This window comes from Rhineura floridana, chromosome 9, assembly GCF_030035675.1.
Source record: "Rhineura floridana isolate rRhiFlo1 chromosome 9, rRhiFlo1.hap2, whole genome shotgun sequence".
In the NCBI taxonomy this organism is placed as follows: domain Eukaryota; kingdom Metazoa; phylum Chordata; class Lepidosauria; order Squamata; family Rhineuridae; genus Rhineura; species Rhineura floridana.
Genome location: NC_084488.1, coordinates 48102620 through 48122850, shown reverse-complemented (window position 1 = coordinate 48122850; position 20231 = coordinate 48102620). Strand labels below are relative to the sequence as shown.

General features: G+C 42.2%; 1 long non-coding RNA gene across 1 annotated transcript in view; it reads right to left on the bottom strand.

Moving 5' to 3' along the window:
• Positions 1-19383, bottom strand: part of LOC133364193 (uncharacterized) — a 28822-nt gene extending 9439 nt beyond the window's left edge. Inside the window, exon 1 of the long non-coding RNA XR_009757873.1 lies at positions 19313-19383. This is a non-coding gene — a long non-coding RNA (uncharacterized LOC133364193). The remainder of the gene's footprint in view (positions 1-19312) is intronic.
• Between the last annotated feature and the right edge of the window lie 848 nt (positions 19384-20231).

Sequence of the window (20231 nt, the reverse complement as noted above, 5' to 3'; positions counted from 1 at the left end):
TAAGGTGGCACACTTGGGTCAGGCCAGTGAGGGGTCCACCTGAGCTGTTGGGGCCCTCAGCCATTGCCAAACCTGGCCAACCTGACACTGGGCCTGCTCCCAGGTAAATGTGCAGCATTAGTTATAAGAAAAATCATTACTTTAAGTAAGGTTGTGACATTTGAATGGTTGTTGCATATGTTATAAATCATATAGCAAAATCAGTATATACAAATGAGACTGAAAACATAATGTTGCTGTATGAATGTTATAAACATTGGAACTCATGCTTAACCACTGAAATAGAGGGAGTGATTTTGTGTAACAACTAGCATTGTGAATATGTCATCTGAAACCTAGAAATACTACACTTGCTTGAAAATCCTGCTCTATGAACAGTATTAGAGGCGGTTTGGACATTAATGACTAAAAATTCCTAACAGGCAAGTCAGAAAAGCACCTTAAGAAAAACAGACTAACTTGTTGTGCATGTTAAGTCAATATAGACACTAAGGAGACGTTTCAGATTAGGGAATGAATAACATCTTAGAATAACAAAAAACTAACTGTAAAGTTATAGGACAGTTTTATGACAAGAGACTATGTTTATTTTTTCACATGATTTTCTCAATGAGTGGGATTGACCTTTTAAAGGAGGCATTTGACTGCACAGGTTTTACTTTTACAAAATAAAAGATGAATTCTTGTAAGTTATAGAAGTTGTGAAATTCTGCATCTTTAATTTTAGGGAAGTCCTGACATTTGCTGTATCACCTGCCTGTCCTAAAAAGAAAATGGGTTCTAAAACTTTAAATAAACGTGATGCTTCATAATTCTAGGATACTGTTCAGTCCTTTAAAACTGGCATATTCTATTTATTTTTATCTCTAGAAAAATGTATTTCTTCTATATATAATATTTTTGTTCATTAGGTTTATGTGTTTATTTACTGATTCACTTAGAAATCTAAATAGTTGTAACTGATTTAATTCGAATAAGAATTGCAAAATCTGGAAGATGTCTATGAACTAATATGAACATGTCTCATTTTTTAAAAGTTCATAGCACTTACATAATAATAATAATAATAAATTTAATTTTTGTGTCGCCTATCTGGCCAAAACCACTCTAGGCGACGTACATATTAAAATTCAATAAAATACAATATAATTACAGAATAAAATACAATGCAGTCAACACTAATGCAGGCGTAAAACTATGTAGGGCAATCAGAAACAATAAACAATCACAGAAAAATTAGCCCACCCCGGAGATCCCAAAGGCCTGTCCAAAGAGCCAAGTTTTTAAGGCTCGGCGAAATGTATCCAGGGAAGGGGCATGGCGAAGATCAAACGGGAGGGAGTTCCAGAGAGTGGGGGCCGCCACTGAAAATGCCCTCTCTCTAGTTCCCACCAACCTAGCTGTTTTCATTGGTGGGACTGAGAGAAGGCCCTGCGTGGCTGATCTAGTCGGGCGGCTTAATTTGTGGTACTGGAGGTCCTCCTTCAGGTAAACTGGGCCGAGACCGTATAGGGATTTAAAGGTTAACACCAACACCTTGAATTGGGCCCGGAAAACAACTGGAAGCCAATGTAGATGAAATAACACTGGTGTGATGTGATCGCAGCGGCGGCTGTTTGTAAGCAACCGAGCCACCGCATTCTGCACCAGTTGTAGTTTCCGGACCATTTTCAAGGGTAACCCCACGTAGAGCGCATTGCGGTAGTCTAATCGAGAGGTGACCAGGGCATGTACTACCAGTGGGAGCTGATGAATAGGGAGGTAGGGTTGCAGCCTCCGTATGAGGTGTAGTTGATACCAAGCTGCCCGGCTCACTGCCGAAATCTGCGCCTCCATGGACAGCTTGGAATCAAGAACAACCCCGAGGCTGCGGACCTGATCCTTCAGGGGTAAACTCACCCCATTAAGCCTCAGGTCAACAACACCCAACCTTCCCCTGTCACCCACAAGCAGCACCTCGGTCTTATCAGGATTAAGCTTCAGCCTGTTCCTTCCCATCCACCCACTCACGGATTCCAGGCACTTGGACAAGGTCTCCACAGCCAACTCCGGTGAGGATTTAAAAGAGAGGTAGAGCTGCGTGTCATCAGCATATTGGTGACACCGCAGCCCAAAACTCCTGATGATAGCTCCCAGCGGTTTTATATAGATGTTAAATAGCATGGGAGAGAGGATTGAACCCTGTGGCACTCCACAAGTGAGGGGCCAAGGGTCTGAAACCTCATCCCCCAATGCTACCTGTTGATGCCTGTCAGAGAGAAAGGAACGGAACCACTGTAAAACAGTGCCTCCTATTCCCAATCCTTCCAGGCGATCTAACAGGATACCGTGGTCGACGGTATCAAAAGCCGCTGAGAGATCCAGGAGGACAAGAAAGGTGAATTCTCCCCTGTCTAATGCCCTCCTCATATCATCCACCAGAGCGACCAAGGCTGTTTCAGTTCCATGTCCAGTCCTGAAACCCGATTGGTATGGATCCAAATAATCCGTTTCATCCAAGTGTGCTGACAACTGGCTAGCCACCACTCGCTCAATGATCTTGCCCAAAAATGGCAAATTCGAAATGGGGCAAAAGTTGTTCAAGACTTGGGGATCCAAGGAGGGTTTTTTCAAAATGGGTTTTATAATTGCCTCCTTGAGGGCTGGTGGCAGTACACCCTCTTTCAAGGATGCATTTACCACCGCCCTGATCCCTTCACCCAATTTCTCCTTGCAATTCATAAGGAACCATGATGGGCAAGGATCAGTCAGACAGGTGGTAGGCTTCACCGTTGAAAGTACCTTGTCCACATCCTCAGAAGGAAGAGGCCGGAACCAATCCCACTGAACCGGATTGCAACTGGTCAACTCTGGATCTTCTACTGCATCCACAGCGTACGGAATCGAGTTCTTCAGGTGTTCGATTTTATCAGCAAAGTGCCTTGCCAATTTGTCACAGGAAGCCTTAGAGTGCTCCAAGGGTTCCTGAGCAACTGGACCGACCAGGCTTTGGACCACTTGGAACAGCTTCCTGGGACAGCACTCTGCAGATGCAATAGAGGCAGCAAAGAAATCCTTCTTTGTTGCCTTTATTGCCACCTGGTAGGCAGCTATTGCTGCTCTAACCTGTGTCCGAACATCTTCAGAGCGGGATTTCCGCCACCGGCGTTCTAGTCATCTCACCTCCTGTCTCAGACTTCGCAACTGGGGTGTGTACCACGGTGCGGTCTGAGTTCTGTTCAGGGGGAGATGACGTTTCGGAGCCACCGGTCTAATGCCCTGGTGATTCCCTCATTCCACTCCATCACCAGGGTTTCGACCGGGCGACCTTCAGCAGGTTCCAATTCCCCCAGCGCAGTCAGGAATCCATCCGGATCCATCAGGTGCCTGGGGCAGACCATTCTAATAGGTCCTTTACCCCTGCAGAGGGTGTGTGGCAACGAGAGGTCAAAGTTCACCAGATAGTGATCTGACCATGACACGTGGGTAAAAGAAATAGCCCCCAACTTCAGAACACTCCCCGCCATTCCCAAGACAAATACAAGGTCGAGGGCATGACCGGCTACATGGGTGGGCTCAGTGTTACTAAGGTGCAGTTCCCAGGAAGCCATGGTTTCGAGGAAATCCTGAGGGGCTCCGATGAGAGTGGTCTCAGCATCCACGTTAAAGTCCCCCAACACTAACAGTTCTGGGGAGAGCAGTCGTACATCCGAGACCACCTCTAGCACCTCGGTCAGGGAGTCTGCCGTGCAGCGGGGCAGGCGGTACACAAGCAGGATCCCCAAACTGCCCTTCGAGCCCAACCTCCAGAACTGAGTTTATATCCTTTGGCTTTATTTGTATGCCAACTTTTTATGTCATATGCCAAATTAAAACTACACATAATACATATTTAGTTCCATGTACACCTAGGCTGTTATCCCACCTCTATCCCAATGTTGATGGCTGGAGTTGGGGGGGGCAGGCTGAGGATAAAGTACAGGTTGCTCTCCACGAGCCTTTGCGTTGCTGATAGATGAGATGAGAGGGCTTCTGTGACAGAGGCCTGAAACAAGGTATTCCAGAGACAGAGTGGGCAAGTCATGGATTTGCTAGATCTGATCCCAATCCAGCACTCAGAGAAGGAACTGACATGGGTCCCTCTGCTGTGCCAAACTGGAGCTGGTGCAGCACCCTGCCCCCTCAAAAGCCAACCGCACCCTCCACCATGACTGATAGAACTTCAGATCTGTGGTGGTTGCTCTGATTTTCTCTCAGTAGGGTTAGGATTGCTCCTCCTGTCCATCTCTTATATTCCCTCTCTATCATCATCAGAACCAGCGCCAAAGGCCGGCCAGGTCGGGCCCTGGCCAAGGGCCCCACAGCCCACAGGGGCCCCTGAAGAAGCCCTCATTAGGGTGAGGGAGTAGCGCTCCCCTTCTGCTATCTGTGGTAGGCTCCCTGCCATGGATCGCAGGGAGGGAGCTTTCAGGCCACTCACCTGTTCGCTCGCTCCACCTACCTCTATCTCCTGTCTTCTGAGGCTGCGCACACTGCATGTGGAGGGTTACCATCAACCAAGATGGCAGCGGAGGCTTTTTTAAGGGGCTGATGCTCCTACCGCCATCTTGGTTGATGGCAGACATATGCGTGCATGTGCGTGCAGTGTACGTGCATGCATGCCATCAACCAAGATGGCAACGAGGACATCAGCCCCTTAGAGAAGCCTCCTCTGCCATCTTGGTTGATGGTAGTGCGCACAGCACTTACAGCAACAGGAGACAAAAGAGAGGTAGGTGAAACAGGCAGGAGCCACGCATCCAAGGCAAGCTAGTGCCCAAGGGCCCAGTCATGCCTGGTGCCGGCCCTGATCATCATCCCGTCATTCACTAAAGGTCCCAGGATGGGTTACAACAGTTTTAAAATACAGCATTAAACAGTTTAAAAAATCTAAAATAACATGAAAAAATAGGGTGGGTCCTAAAAATATACATCTTAGGTGTCAAAGGCCAGTATAAAGAGACACATCTTCAATATTCACTGAAAATCATACAGTGAAGTTGCCAGATGCACCTCAGCAGGAAGGCAGTTCCACAACTTAGGGGTGTCACAGTCAGAGAATGCCCTCCCCTGGGCTACAACCACCCAAGAGTGGTGGAACCAGAGCTTGGAAAAGTTACTTTTTTAAACTACAACTCCCATCAGCCCCAGCCAGCATGGCCACTGGATTGGGCTGATGGGAGTTGTAGTTCAAAAAAGTAACTTTTCCAAGCTCTGGGTGGAACTACCAAACGGCCCCCTCTGCTGATCTTAACACCTGAGAGAGTCTTGTAGGGAAGGAGGCAGACTTTCAGATATTTGGGGCCTAAGTCATTTAGGACTTTAAACACTACCATGAACTCCTTTAATTGGACCTAGAAACAAACTGGTGACCAATGCAGCTGTTTTAAAACGGGTTATATGTAATTTGGCTGCTGCTTTTTGGCCAGCTGAAGTTTCTGAGACATCTTCAAGGGCAGCTCTGTGTAGGGTGCATTGCAATAATCCCATCTGGAAGTTACCAGAGAGAGCATGGAGTACTGTGGCCAAGTCTTCTCTGTCTAAAAGGGACTGAAACTGGTGAAACAGCCAGAGCTGGAAAAAGGCACTGCTAGCTATTGAGGCTACCTTAGCCTCCAATGACAGTGTTGGATCGAGGAGTGGCCCAAAACTGTGAACCTGCTCCTTCCAGGGGAGTGCAACCCCATCCAGAATAGGATGTCTCCCTACCTCCTGGAAATGAGAACTCTGGACACATAGCACCTCAGGATTCAGACTCAATTTATTGGCCCAGTCCATCACCGCCTCTAAGCACCAGTTCAACACCTCAGCTGCTTCTGCTGATTCAGATGGAATGGAGAGGTAGAACTGGATGCCATCAGCATATTAAGGGCACCTCATTATAAATCTCATGGTGACTGCTCCCAGTGGCTTCATATAGATGTTAAACCGCATGGGGGAAGAAGATGCAACACAACAGGACAGTTCTCATGGTGCCGAACAAAAGCCTTCCATAGCTGCTTTTTGGAAGCGACTGTACAGGTATGAGTGGAACCAATAAAGCACAATGCCCCCAACCCTCACATCCCTGTGGTGCTCTAGAAGGATACCATGGTCAACAGTATTGAAAGCCACTGAGAGATCAAGAAAACGAACAGGATCACATTCTGCCTGTCTCTCTCTCCTGTCAAATGTCATCAGCCAGGGCCACCAAGGCTGTTTCAGTGCCATGGCCAGGCCTGAAGTCAGACTCCAGCTGAGCCAAGTAATCAGTTTCCTCCAAACATGCTTGAAACTAGACTGCCACCAGCTTCTCAAGCATCCTGCCCAAAGTAGCACACCAAGTGGCATGTACCAACACATCTGCAGCAGCAGCAGCATAAGTAAAGCCACCAAGGAAGGCAGTTCTATGATGCTGTTTGTTAATTGAAGTTCTACTACAGCTAGTTACAACTGTCAATCATGAGTACATATTTCATTGATATAATTGATTTGATAATAATCTGGAGATTAATACTTGGCTCTACGACAAAGTTTAAACATCCATATTCTTCAATATTTATATCTACCCATCTAATTAAAATATTTACATAATGTTCTCCATCTTATTAGATTTCAGGGTGGTATACAACATAAAAGCCAGGATACAGTAAAACACAAAGATAAAAGCAGTAAATAAAATCTTAAACAACAGTGATAACTCCTTACTTGATTAAGGCTGCAGTTCAACACATATATCTGGGAATTCAGTAGGGCTTACTTGTGAGTAGACACATACAGGATTACCTATATGCCAGTATGAATTCCTATGTAATCCCCCCCTGGCACTTACATGATAGCTGTGATGGTAGCAGCTGAACCTCTTTGGGGAGGGCATTCCATAACCAGGGTGCCACTTCCAAGAATTCCTGTCCCTTGTGAATGATTGTCACACCTCAGATGGGGGATGGAATATTCTGTCAATTTTGGTTCTCTCAATTTCTCATTCTTCAGATCTTAAATTCAATTCTACACATTTCTGCAGCAATTTGCAGTTCTTTTTAAAAAACTAATTAAAGCTTCTGAACTCTCTTTGAGAGCCATCCCAAATATAACACACTGCAGTAATTCAAACAGGAGGTTACAAGGGAAGTTATGGATCAGTATGGCCAGGCTATCCCTGTCCATAATTGGCAGTTATAAATATAAGGCAGTTGTGCAAAGCTTTTTCATTTGGAAGAGGGCGCTGCTGCTGGGACAGTAGTGTCAAAAAGGATCGCCTTTAACATTACCTGCCAATAGGATTTGACCCTCCACTGCTGGTTTAATTTTCTGAGACCACGTGCTACAAGATCCCAGAAGTATTTTTCATTCTTACTAATAATAGCTTGCCCAAGATCTTTCCAAACTTTGATAAATGTAATCCTTCTTTTTCCCTCTAAAGAGGTTCTTGTAAGCATGTCTGTGTATTAAAAACTCCTAATTTGCTCATCAGATTTATTTGTCCTTAGAGATCTAGCTGCTTTTACCAAAATCTGTTTGCTATTTCTGCATTCTGCATCAAACCAAGATTGTGTATAAGGTTTCAACTTATGGTGCGCAGATTTTACCAAAACGGGCCTTAGGTTTTCTATCAAGGCCTGATATATGCTAATAGCATTGCCTTCCTTATTTATGAGTTCTCCTCTCAGCTTCATCATGGTCTGATTCCCCAAAGTTTGCCTTATTTCATCTGCCACAGTTAATGACCATCTAATTCGCCTTTCCCCAATATAAGTACCCTAAGTAGGGTGAAAAATTGTGAGTTTACTGCTCTTAATATTACCTACCACTATTTATTTATTTATTATATGATTTATATCCTGCCCTTCCTCCCAGCAGGAGCCCAGGGCAGCAAACAGAAACGCTAAAAACACTTTAAAACATCTCGAAAACAGACCTTAAAATACATTAAAACAAAACAACATTAAAAACATTTTTTAAAAAAAGCTTTAACCAATGAAAAATGATCACTCTCCACCCGTTCCTCTAAATGGAATGATTGTACCTTTGAATAGATGTTATGTGACATAAAGACATAACCAACTGCGCTATCCCCCTTCTGGGTTAAGTAAGTATAATGGCCAAATGACCTATCCAATGGCCCACCATTTAAGCACTGTAGCTGATGCTTGCATACAATATTATAAAGTGTTTGTCCATTTCTATTAATGAAGCTATCCTGTGAATGTCTGTCTGAGATACTTACATTATCATTCTTCTCATCTAAGGCAAGGATTTTATGAATTTGTTCACTATTTCTACCAATTCAGGCATTAAAATCCCCACACTGCTTAACATCTGCTCTAGGGATTACTTCCTCAATACGTTGTAACACTTGTTCTAACTCCTGCCAGACTTCTTTGCCGTGTTGATTCATGGGTTTGGGAAGCATATATACGATCACGCAAATGACTGGATTAACTCTAGAAATGTTTGCTAATATAGTCTGAATATATCCATTATTTGTTAATGTTAAGTCCCATATATCCGAATGTGTGTCGTACAGTCAGACCTCCACTTCCACACCTGGAAGAGCCACTATTTTAAAACCTTGGAGGTGGAGGTGGAACATCCATGAGCCAAGTTTCTTGAAGGCACAACAAATCAAAAGTTTGCATATAAGGGATAAATTCAGAGTCCATAAACTTATTTAACCAGCCTGTCATGTTCCATTAAAGAATACATAATAAATGTTCTGAATGTTTTGCTATTAACCTATCTTGGTTAAGAGACCTGCAGTGTCTAAAAAAAACACTACCATTATGTATCTGGACTGGAGTCATGTACCTGTGCCAACCCCCATTCAGTGTTTGTTGCTGGTTTGGGGTGAGACTACCCAGTTCATGTGATTCCAAGTATCTATAGGACGTCCCTCGCTTACTTGTGCATATTGACCTGAGGTATACTCTATGGCTCTCAGGAGGGTCTCTAGTCTCTATCTCACCATTTGTCTGCAGGAGGTCCTTCCGATCTGGTGTTGGAGTGGGGACAACTTAGTTGGGCAGTTCTCCATCTGTAGATTGGGCTATTCCTGATCCATCTTTTCTTTTGTCTACAAATCTAGGTAACAATACTTTAAAATGAGAAGACTGATTTGCAGCTGTACTTCCTGTATTTTGTTGATTGCCTCTCTGTATTTGGCTTAACTTGTCCTGTAACTTTTCTAATTTATTCATAATCTTGTATTGTTCCTTATCAGGGAGTTTATGAAAATCAGTTATCAGATCCTCCTCTGCTGGCTCAGTCCAATCCTGCTTGTCTGTGACTAAGACCTTATGGGCTGGTTTGCTCAAATCTGTCACTTGCATGGGAACCTCAAGATTGTCTTCCACTGCTGTTATGTCTCTAATAGGGATACTAATTGAACCATCCCTCCGAATTGGGTCCTCACGGCCATCCAAATTTGTAGTGAACCTAGTTGAAGGAGGAGAAAAATATTCCCTCCCTGTATCCTCCTTTTTAAAGGGCAGCAGGGATCTTTCTTTCTCATAAACATTGCTGGGATTCTTCGAGAACTGAAAATTAGAAGAATTTTCCTAGTGTGCGTTGTTAAAAAGACTCCTAATTGATTTTAAATCTATAAAGCCTGAGGGTAACCCTAGTAGTAGTGTCAGATGTCTTTTAGCCCAAAAAAACCAGACCCCAATTGGGCAGAGGTCCCTTATATGGGAATAAGTGAACCATAACTTCTCATCGTCTCAATATCAAGCTGGTTGAAGAAATAGGAGTTCTTATTTCTTTGTCCTTTGGTGGATTATTATAAAATGCACGCTTAGTCTCCCCCTGCCATTTCTGATGATGAGTATTAAAAGGTGCAGGTGTGTGAAAGTTCCTATTAAAGAGGCAATCCAGCTTCTCTGTAATGTTATCCAGTCATTCATAGATGGATTGGACTGTCCGGATGATCAGTAGTGATTGTTCCACCAGCAGACCAACTTTCCCAGGTGTCAGTTTCTGTTCAGATGGTAAAGGAGAAGGAGAAAACACACTACTTGCCTTTCTGTCCTTCACCTCAGATTTATGGTCAATCACTTCCGCACATAGGGGGTCAAAATGATTCCATTTCTCGGGGCCAGAGTCAGGTGTTTGCATAGGCCGGAAATACTTATCCATTCTACTTTGTTTTATTTTTATTTTATTTATTTATTTGTTTCATTTATAGACCGCCCATAGCGAGTGGCTCTCTGGGCGGTGTACAAAAAGGTTAAAATACAAAATATCAACAATAAAATCAGACAACAAACAATAAACACAAGCAGCAACTAAAGAAAAAAATAAAAAATAAAAAATTAAATTATAACATAAACGCTTAAAATGCCTGGGAGCATAGCCAGGTCTTAACCTGGCGCCGAAAAGATAGAAGCATAGGCGCCAGGCGTACTTCTTCGGGGAGGCTGTTCCACAGTTCGGGGGCCACTACAGAAAAGGCCCTAGATCGAGTAACTGTCCTCCGGGCTTCTCGATGGGTTGGTACCCGGAGGAGGGCCTTAGATGCTGAGCGAAGTGACCGGGTAGGTTCATAGCAGGAGAGGCGTTCCACAAGATATTGCGGTCCCACGCCGTGTAAGGCTTTATAGGTCAAAACCAGCACCTTGAATCTGGCTCAGAAACAAATAGGTAGCCAGTGCAAATGGGCCAGAACAGGTGTTATATGTGCTGACTGGCTGGTCCTTGTCAGCAGTCTGGCTGCTGCGTTTTGCACTAGCTGAAGCTTCCGAACTGTCTTCAAGGGCAGCCCTACGTAGAGCGCATTACAGTAATCCAGCATAGAAGTTACCAGAGCATGAACAACTGGAGGCAACAAATTATCACCCTTATCAAAGCTTCTGGTTCTTTTAAGTTTTCCATCTCTGCTGGTACAAGAATCAATTCGTCATGGTTCCTGAGTGTTGTTTTTATTCAGGTTGAGCTGGATTGTAGTTAGAGAGATTAGGAAAGGGGGGAGGTTACAATTTATAGTTCAGTCTCCACGCTTTGCTTCTTGGAACTACAGAACCAAGAAGGTTGGGTACAATACTGCAGATGCCTGATGCTGAGTTATTTGATCTCCTCAGCTATGACAATGCAGGATGCATTCGAACGTAAGATCCAGGATTTAGTTTTTGGCAAAGATGCTCAAAAAGATCTTGAATATATAAAGAATTGTAAGTCTGCCATTTGGTATGCTAAAATCAAATCAGACCACGAAAGGGCTACTTATTTGCGGGAATTAACTTTTTTCCCTGTAAGGTGTGCTTTCACTCAGCTCAGATTTCAGCTGTTGCCCACTGAATATCTGGCTGGTAGATGCACAAAAACCTATCCAAAGATTGCCTGTGTATATGTGGATCAGGGCAAATTGAAGGTATGGAGCATTATATCCTATACTACTCTTTATATAACTCACCGAGGGCCAAGTTCATTCTTCCTTTTCAGACTTCTTTAGAAAGCCAACCAGATGAGCTTAAGATCACATGGCTGCTGGCAGATACAGATAAATCTGTCACTTATAGAGTAGCCTTGTTTGCATTAGCCACAACAAAGATCAGAATGGTGTCCCTGAAACACATCAGCGTTAAAAGCTAAGGGGAGCTCAATTGAGTGTGCTCCTAATCTAAACAAACATAGCAAATTCTTGTTACTCTCTTTCGTAGTTTCAGGGTTTTATCAGATTAAAATTTAATGTTTCATAAATGTTTTACAATGCGTCCTTTTGTATTTTTTTATATTGTAATGGCCGTTGGCTAAAAACAATAACAATAAAGTTGTTAATAATAACTAGTAAATAAAATACTAATATGGAAAAACTGTAGCGTATGGGTAAAATGATGATATTCAAACTCCAGTTCAATAATACACTGTACTGGACCAAAGAAAATAATATCCTGAAGATAGTATTGTGCTAAAAATAATACACTGGTCTCAGAAGGCAAGGCAATCATTCAGCACCAGTCTGTATTGGTACTGGAACTATTTTAAATTGTTTTTATATATGTAATTGTTTTTTAAAATTTTATTGTTTTTACATATGGAACTATTTTTAATTGTTTTTATTTATTTATTTATTTTATGGTTGTAACTTTTTTTAAAAGTTGTAATTATTGTTGTAATCCAATACTTTATGTAATCCTGGGGCTTTATGGTAAAGGGCAGGTAAGAAGTCAAATAAATAAAGAACTCTTACTGACATAATGAAGGTGTTTGTATTTCCACAGAAAACTAAGTCCTCCCCTGAATGACTTGATTTTTCGCAGACAAATACTTGCATCCAAAAAACTGTCATATATTTTTTATGCTCAGCAATGCCATTCATTTAAATTATAGTATTGAGGAACTGAAGACTGGTGGCTTCTGATTTGTGGATATATGTATACAGAGAAAATCTTAGAACATTAAATCCCTGTTGGCAAGGTATGCATGTTTTTATTGCACAGCAGAAAAAGGACAGAAGATAATTGAACATTTCCTAGAAAAGGTTATACAAGATGAAGAGTTTTGCAAATGTAGGTGAAGTAACAGTAGATTATTTTATTCCAGTCTTTTTCACTATGTGGTACCAACAATGGATTTATTCACATATACTAGAATATAACAGCAGATTCATATATTGGCCAACTTTTGGACAGAACAACATCACAATCCAGTTCTCCCCCCCACCCTCTGACCTTACTGTGAAGATTCTTCAGAATTTCCTGTTAACACCTTGCCTCAGTTTCCTGTCTGTTTAATAAACACACACACACACATTCTCCCTCGTCCACCTACCCTTAAAAGGACCAAAGGCCTATCTAGTATACTAGTATCTAGTATAGGACATGGTTTCAAACAGATGCCTATGGGAAGCCCAAAAACAAGAAATGAGAGCAATAACCCTAACCCACTAGTTCCCCAGCAACTATTTACAGGGTTGATGCCACTGATTTTGCAGGTAGCATATAGCTGTTCACTTCTCATGTTGTGCCTGAGCCCTGAAACTGCCTTTCTCACTTTAAGAAAGGGCCAGAAGGTGTGGCCTGGGAGTTACTATACAGAATTATTTCTTCTGTGTTTATTTGGTACCTCATGTTCAATACACAACAAAGGTAAGTTTAAACAAAAAGGTAAATAGGCTGAAGTAAAGAAGCCTGCACAGTTACGTCTCTTGGGCAGAGAAATGAAAAGCCTGGAGATGTTTACCAAGCTTCAGTGGTGTGGGAGGGAGCAAGGTTTCCCTGAGATGAGCTGCCCAGTGTCTATCACCAGAGATGTTCCTTGTGAACTGGTGGGAGCATTGCCACCTTTCCTCCCTACTGTTCCAGGTAAGTCCCACTGGTCTACAGATCCTAGCATCTCAACCACTGTGGTAGTTCCTGCCTTGCCCTCCCTCTGAAGAGGAAAAAGAAAGGACCCTTTAACAGGGATGGATTGGGCATTCTCTTCCTAGATCTAAACCTATTGCTGACCTCTAGGATGCTGTCAGCCACATCCCCTGTCTGTATAATTAGGATGGTATTGTAGTGTCCAAGGGTTGAACTAGTAGCTTCATTCCCCACTAGACCAACTGTTTCGTGTTGGCTCCATCCTGACTCTCAGTCCTGGATTAGGGCACCTTCTGTAGCCATCTTGACTAGTAGCCATTGATAACCTTATCCTACATTAATTTGCCTAGTTACACTCTGCTGTGCATACCCCAATCTTCAAGCAACGAGAGATTTCCAGGGGTTCCAGCGCTTACGCAGGATTTGGTTTCCTTGGAAAGAAGGTTGGTGGAGTCTGTGGTGTCTTTAGGATATATAGTTTTATTTACAGATATGTACAACCCGAGCATAGGATGGAGGGACTCACAGCAATTATACTCCTTGCTTCGCCATTAGGTTTCTAGGGAAGCACCACAAAGCCATGGGTTGGGATTCAGACAGAGAGAGCAGTCAGGCTTCTCTGTCTCTTCCCAGCTCCTGGCTCCACATCAGACTGACTAAACACACAGGCTGCCTCTTGGCCATAGCCATGTAAGGGGGGAGGACTACCCTCCTGAAGGAACATCACCCCACTCGTTCCCATAACAACACATCTGTTCTTTACCAAGTCTTTAGATATGTAGTTTGGATACTTGACAGACTTGGCCACAACCCATTACCCTAATAAAGGAACTGGTTTGACTAGTACAACAGATTACTTTATCTCTACAGACCCAGAATTACAGATATCCATACCAACCCCCCCAACTCTATAGCTTCTTTTCCAGCCCATTGCCTACTCTGAATCTAATCTTCAGGCATCTTGGTTCTGAGTTCTCAGTCTCTTATTTATATAGCCTCCCGACATCTGAGAGGTTCTTTCCAGTCATAAGCCCAGTGGAGGCTGATCCATTACACCAAGTGGGGGAATGCCTCACCAATCTGCATCTGTCTAGGCAGCCCCCACCTACCTGCCTTTTTACTTCCAACCAATCCAGAGAGTGGCACTGCTTGATGGATTCCTCCTGCTCCATCTCAGTGTTGTAGAACTCATCAGGGAAGAGGATAGAGACAAAAATAGGGCATCTCACTGGCTCTCATCCCACCTACTGTTTGGACTCCCTGCCCTCTGCCCTACCAGTCTAAATGGCACCAACCACCACTGCCTAAGCCTGTCTCTATGCAAGGTTAATCCAAGCCAAGCTGATAAATGAAAAAGACTGGAAACTGTTTAGTTTCCCTGGAAACGGGATACTCCATATGCCACTTATCACATGGAGAAATGAATGTACATAGGCAGAGGAGACATGGTAGCAGACTCCTTCCAGACTTTTGTACATTTGTTTCAATGTATATTTTAAAGTTTATTACAGGTATACATATGTAGATTTACTTCAGACATTGACCTGAATATAATTACTTATACTCAGGATAGATTCTGCATCTGCCAAAATGTCACTGCAGCAGCTGTACATAGATAAATATTTGAAAAGGTTTACAGCAGAGATTAATCAGTGTGAGGCTTCACTGCGACAAGTGCTGAACAACAGTAATTTCAAAATAACACATGCTGGGGACAGCAGTATGTTCTATGCTCCCAACTATACATGCTCATTTGAATATTTAAAAAGGCTAAAAGATTAATATTGACAAGGATTGCCTCTCTGGGTATAGAAAAATCCACTCCTTTCCAACATTTAATAATTGGTGTGAAAATGAGGCCAAGGTTCCATTGACTGACAAGATGTATTATAGATAGCTTGAAAATCTATAGTTATGTCATTTACTGACAATTATCTGACATGCCTTCCATCCTTTTGGCAAACATCTATCATTTGTAAAGAGACCAGAATTTAATGATATTAACTTAAGTCACATTGATTACTTTAAGCTGCTGCTGAACACTAAAGTAATTTACTCATTCTCTGGCTCATGACTGGTATATTAACTTGATTTTAATCCAATTTAGATAATTGTGTTTTTGTTTCTGCCACTATTCCTGTATCAAAAAAACAAGACTATCATATTTCATATACTGGAAATATGCTGTCTTTATGTTGGTGTTCGTCAGTACTTTCAGTGAGAAGTTGGGATTCTTTAGCACTCTAAGAATTGATATCACTTGGCAAAGGGGAAACAATATATACAGTAACTGGCAGAGATCCAAATTTCTTTCAACTTTAGTAACCTTAGGAGGGCCTGGCAGAACAAGATGTATCTGTATCATTTTACTTGTTTATATTTATCTCTCCTGACTTTATCCCTATGATCAGTCACTCAGCCCATTTAAACAAGAAACATTTTACCAAACCTATTATGCAAGTTTTAAGACAGGGATACTAAACTTTAAGACAGGGATACTAAACTTTGAACTGTGTTTCTGGCCACAGTTCAAAGTGCTTGTGGAGAAATCATTATTTTTAAGGTTATTTCTGAGGTAAAGTTTTGTTTTGAGGAAATGTAAAGCATTAACTATACAGTAGGGCCCCATTCATATGGCAGGTTACGTTCTGGACCCCCGCTGTAAAGCAAAAACCGCTGTAAAGCGGAACCCATTGAATAGAATGGCGCATGATGCCCGAAAACCGCTGTAAAAGTGGAACAAGCACCGTATGAGTGGGGCTTTAGTCTAATTGCGTCTAATTGAGACCGCTGTATTAGCGAGTCGCTGTAAAGCAAGTCGCTGTAAAGCGGGGCCCTATGAACTGTCTATGATTTCTACTAAGAACTGTTTAGATACATGGTATCAGAATGTGCAGGTGGCTGGCTGACAGTTAGCAGCCATATTTATATAAAAAATAAAGATAGCTTTGGGAACGATGTCCTGCTTATATACGCAGAGACAGAGAATTAAACATGGTAGGTTTTGAGTGGCCCAGAGTGAGGGATAGTGGATTATAGTAGGTGGCAGGGTTATGGGATAATAGTGTAAATTTCCACAGTGCTGGTATCAACCTATAAAGCCCTAAGTGGAAAATGATCCCCAAAACCTAATCTGACAGTGCATTTGATTGTCAAAACGATGACATCGAGATTGCTAAGGAGGCACAACTTCATCATCAAAGTGCCTAGTAAAAGATCCACTGTCAGAGTCTAAGGGATCCATGGGTCCATTTAATGGAGTCAATATTAACAAACTACAAACAACGCAGAAAAGTTCTGCTGGACAGCTATTCAAGGTTGCAATGAAGATATTGACCTTTCCTGGGCTTCATAGGAAGTCTTGTGCCATCTGCACTCTAGCCATTGTCCAGCCTGTTTCAGAGGCCATGGTTCCCTATAGTATCAATGGGTATTATGGGCTCTACAGTGATAGAAAGGCCACTCAGGAGTGATTGTATTGATGGCTTGCCACATCTTGCCATTCTATGGTGAGTCTAGGGCCTTGACAGGATCACCAGTTCTGTTCACTGAAAAATCCCCCAGAGCATTCAGGAATTAATCAGACTCATCCATTAGTATCTGGGAATGGACAATCCGAATGAATCCCCCCCCCATGGAGGGAAACTGATACTGTAAGTCCAAATCTTACCATGAATTGGTCAGACCGTGGCAATAGGGTTGATCAATCTCACTCTATATTCAGGTAATCCAGTCTGCTCCAGGAACAAAGACTATGTCAAGGATATGTCCTACACTATGTGTTGGGATGATGATGATCTAGACCCATGGTTGCATTAGTGTGAATGCTGAATTCACCTAGAACCATCATCCTGGATCCTTCCACAAACACACCTTGAGACCGTCCCAGCCTCCCTGCCAAACTAACAGTTTGCGTTCATGCCGCATCAGAAACCAGGTGGGCAAAACTGGGTCAGATCTACTCTACTCAGCTCACCCACCCAAGTATTAGTGATGCACACCAGGCCGGATCCATCATCCGTAAGGATAAGCAAGAACTTTTTGCAAAGTGTAAGTCACTGTTTTCTCTGTCCTGCCTATTGTACTGCTCTTTGTTCATTAAAAGCAGGTCTGAAAATGCCTGTTGGCTCTGCTTACTTACATGACCCCCTTGATTACCTAAGAACATAAGAAGAGCCCTGCTGGATCATGCCAAAGGCCCATCTAGTCCAGCAGCCTGTTCTCACAGTGGCCAACCAGATGCCAATGGGAAGTCCACAAGCAGGACATGAGCACAACAGCACCTTTTCTGCTTGTCATTTCCAGCAACTGGTATTCAGTGGCATTCAGCCTTCAACACAAGAGGTAGGTAGTACATAGTCATCATGGCTAATAGCCATCAATAGCCTAGTCCTTCATAAATGTATCTAATATTGTGGCAGAGAATTCCATAGTTTAACTACGCACTGTGTGAAGAACTTTTGTTTGTCCTGAATCTTTCAACATTCAGCTTCATTATGAGAGAAGAAAAACTTCTCTCTCCTTTCTTCATACTACATCGTTATATACATCTCCTATCATGTTCCTTCTTACTCGCCTTTAAACTAAAAGTCCCCAAATAGAACATATTTTACAACATATATATTACACACACACACACATGCGCGGGTGTGCACCTTTCTAAGAAGAAATACTGCATTTCATTCTCTAATTTTGATGATAACATCTGTGGGGAGGCAGAATGTGGAAAAAAATACATGTACTGAGAGTGAAAGCAAGAGGCTGTGGCAGGTATACAGATAATATGTTGTTCTGTTCCTCCCTGAGTAGTCAGAGGTTCTGCAGCTCTGGATATATCATCTAGGAAAACTGCTTGCTTTCCAGGAGACTAGGCAAAAACTACAGCAGTAAGAAACAGGTTAAAAGGTTCCTTAGGCCCACATAATCATCATAAAATTCATTTACCACAGTTCCTCCATATTATTGCAAAGGCACTTCACCCACACTATTTGACAGAAATAAATTTGTGCTTACTATATATTAGCTAGTGAGGAGGAGTAACAGCAAGAACAACAAGGTGGAGTGCTATATAAAAAGCTAGGTGTTGTTGATACTGGCTAATTCAGCTGGATTTCTAGCCTGTGTTCGTACCAGATTTCTTTCCCTAAGGATGAAGGTATTCCCTTTTCCCTTTATTATTCCATGGGTTTGCTCTGCCCTGCATTCCACTTCATGTAAGCGGGGAGTGTATTTGGAAAGTTTTGAAGGGTGGGCAAGTTTTCCATTTTTTAACCTTTAAATACAAGGTGGTCAAGAGTTTTCCTTGTCTCTATTTTCTTTTAACAACAACAACAACTTGTCACTTGAATCTGCGACTTGGCTATTGTCAGCAGAAAGCCTGCAGGTTACAGAATGTCCCTGGGGAAAAGATGGCTCCCTCTGTCCGTTCTGGCTAATAACTTTGGCTCAGGTACAATTGTATCAAGATGGATTTTTTTTCAGTGTTTTATTAATGTGCACATGCACATCATCAGTGACCGGAGGGAGATGTGAATGAACAGAAGATAAAGCTGTTGCAAACCATACATGAACAGTACTCAGTACAAAAGTTGGAATTAAAAGAAGAGAATTCCATGGAAAATTCCCAATATATTGGTTTCCCTTTGGAAACAAGATAATGTAATTCAGAATGCCCAAAGCTGGAGAGAAATTTAAATGAAGATTATTTTGGAAGCCTCCATTTCCCTTTCCCTCTCCTGGCATTGTCCAGCAAAAATTGATATACTTTGCACTGCATCCCAAATAGAGTCATTGGTTAATGCTCCACTTCTGGGTTTGGTGACACTAAAGCAAGCTGCTCATTAAAAAGGATCCTGTTTCATCTTGATGGTTTGTAATAGTGTCTAACTAGACATTGTGAAGAATATGTACACCATAAACCGCTGTAGGTGACAGTCTAGTTGGGAAAAGCTCCATTTTCAGCAAGACTGGAACCCTCCTCATAAGATGATCTACCCCATGCCCTGAGCAGTACTTACTCAGAAATAATTCTTCTGTTTTTGTAGGTGTGAATCACATAAAAAGTATATGAAGAACGTTCCAGGAGGAGTGATGCAAAAAGAATGGCTTGCTCCTCCTTCTCCTCTTCCTTAACATGAACTGGATGGTGCAAACACACCCTAAGAGAATATCTTGCTTCTCACATCCAGGTGTTTTCACAATAATGCAATTAAGAGAGCTAGTCCTATTCAGTAAACTAGGAAAGTTGCCAATAACATTTTGGCATGATGATTAATTTGTATTAGCTCAAGAAGTATCATGCAAGGTTTCCTCTAACATTGCTGTCAAATGAATGATCAACTGAAGCAATATATCAAACACATTATCTCTATCTCTTTCCCCCTTTTTGTACATAGAAACCAGGACATAGTCTAACTGCTGTAGCCTGTATGTGTTAGTCTACTAATGGCTTCTACAGTGTGTGTGCCAGCAAATGTTGTCTTTAAAGTATTAGTAAAGTAGGGAGGGCTTCAACATAATATCCATTAATAAGAAAAATACACATATATTGAACCACCAGTCATATAACTAGACAGGTGAAAATGGTATTTTGTGGATCCAGGTCAGGAATGGTGATTATTTGATGTTCACCCTCCTGCACACATCAGTCAACATCCTCTGTGTGGTTCATGGTCTCATAAACTACACTGCAGTGTGGCTATTCTTGGGAAGTCTACTTACAAGTTACGTCTTTGTGGAATGTCTGTCACCAAATGTTAAAAAAGTAAACTGGCTGAAACTGTGATTAGAAGTATGTTAGGTACAGAGTCTTGATTTTGCCTGGAAATATGTATAATGGAAGAGTCTTGGTGTGATTATTCCTGCTTCTGTGGCAAGCAGACACAAGGTTTAGCAAACATGAATTGTGAATATAGAGTACATATAAAAGTAGTCTGA